The following is a 2,325-nucleotide window of genomic DNA, read 5'->3' on the forward strand; positions in this document are numbered from 1 at the left end:
TCCTTTGTTTTATAATTTTTATTCATACTTGCTTAAACTTGCTTATTAGATTTGGAAGTCACATTTCCTCCTGATATTAATGTTTTCCTTATCGATTTATCTGTTTTTGTTCAAGGTCTTGACTTTTCTTCTTCTTCAGATCTTTAGTTTATGGGTGTCCCATAAACAAGGCTGGGTGTCCCAGCCTTAGTTTACTAGTGCAGTCTTGTTGCTGATAGTCTAGTTGGTAAGAGAAGGATACTAAAAGAAGGGTAAACCTTTTAGATTGTGGAAATCCTAGACCATGGAGACAACTGAAGATGATTTTATCTTTGGAATGTCTATTTCGGAGAAGCTTGAGAGTTAGTGGTGATCAGAAAAAATGTTTCTAGTCTTGTACCTTGCTGTTCATGTGATATGGAAGTCCCAAATATATTTCTGTGCTTTTTCTTTTAACATAACAATTTTATTTTTATTGTTAGTTATTCTTTTTATGCCACTTTGATTTCTTTATATATTCCTTCTCTTCTATCCTTCAGGAGATTCCTTCTAAGATCAAAAAAGAAAGGGGAAAAGATTATTTCAGCATAATCAATTAACATGTCAACCAGATTTATCTAGTAGTACTTGCATTAATCCGCACATAGCCTTCCACTTTTGCAAAGTGGGAAGAGAGCTACATTTTCTCAGTTCTTTTTTGGAGCTAAGCCTAATCATTATACTTATAGAGCATCCAGCTTTTTTTCTTTTGTTCTTTCTTTAATGGAGGCTTGAGAACTCACTAGCATCTTATGATTTGCACTTCAAAAGGACAAGCATTCACTCTTAGCCCTGGGAGTTATTTGGGACTCTTCATATCTTTGAGGCAGATTGGAGTCATGTCCAGGAATTCTGAAACATTCTTTGGGACAGAGATGGAAAGGAAGGAGTGGATACTTTAAAAATTAATCAGTGGGGAGACAAATGTTCCTTGCTTTGCCCAGGACTTTAAAGAGCAAAACCAAAAAGAATGGGTGGTACAAGGACCAGAAGTAAAAGTGAAAAATGAAAAGAGGGTTGAAATGTGTCAGAGAACTAACTATACCCAGAAAAAGAACTCTGGGAGATGACTAAAAACCATTACATTGAATTCCCAGTCCCTATATTTATGCACACCTGCATCTTTGATTTCCTTCACAAGCTAATTGTACAATAATTCAGAGTCTGATTCTTTTTGTACAGCAAAATAATGTTTTGGTCATGTATACTTATTGTGTATCTAAGTTATATTTTAATATATTTAACATCTACTGGTCATCCTGCCATTTAGGGGAGGGGGTGGGGGGGGGTAAGAGGTGAAAAATTGGAACAAGAGGTTTGGCAATTGTTAATGCTGTAAAGTTACCCATGTATATATCCTGTAAATTAAAGGCTATTAAAAAAAAAAAAAAAAAAAAAAAAGAAATGTGTCAGAGAAGGAAGAACTCAAATAGGTCCCCTGAGTCCCTCCTCCAAACATCTCAGGGCATAGGATTCAGACTGAAGTTTCAGGTTGTACCCTTTTGTTCAAGGACTGATGGAAGTTATTAAAAAAGGGTCTTTTCTTTTCCTAACTTCCACTCCTGTCAATTCATTAAAAGACAATATAATATGTTCTACTTGTTTATTTTACCTAAATGTTTCCTGTATCCTAATTTTTGCCTTAAACATAAAGAGGCCAGGGATTTACAAGAGATAAAAAGAATTTAAATGAGGGCAGACAACAAAACCTGTGCCTAAATATTAAACATTTTACTAAACAGGAGCACCTGATTATTTTGGCAGTAGTCCCAATTTTTAATCTGTACACATGCAATAAGATGAAGAAGGATTTGAATTCATCTCCTGAATATTCCATTACATTTATGTACCAAAATCTGATTATCCATTCCACTATTTATGAGCATTTACTTTGCCCCAATTCTTTTGATATTCTTGACCTTTATTCTTCTGTTATTGTTTTTTCTAACTGTAAAAATGTTTTTGGTAGTTTAATTGCGATGGGACTTAAGTATTTTAGTTAAGGTATAACTGTTACTTTTTATTATATTAGGTTATTAGTTCATTCAAAAACAATGAGTATTTCTCCAATTTAAAAAAATTCCACTTTATTTGTATAAAAGTATTTTATAAACATATTCATATAGTTCCTTGGTTTGTCTTGGCAAGCATTTTATATTCTCTACAATTATTTTGAATGAAAAATCTCTTACTATCTTTTCTTGCAGGGCTTTATTAACATATATAGAAATGCTGATGATTTACGTAGGTTTATTTTGTATCTTGCTACTCTGCCAAAATTATTGTTTCAACTAATTTTTAGTTAAA

The sequence above is a fragment of the Sarcophilus harrisii genome, chromosome 3, assembly GCF_902635505.1.
Source record: "Sarcophilus harrisii chromosome 3, mSarHar1.11, whole genome shotgun sequence".
Classification (NCBI taxonomy): Eukaryota; Metazoa; Chordata; class Mammalia; order Dasyuromorphia; family Dasyuridae; genus Sarcophilus; species Sarcophilus harrisii.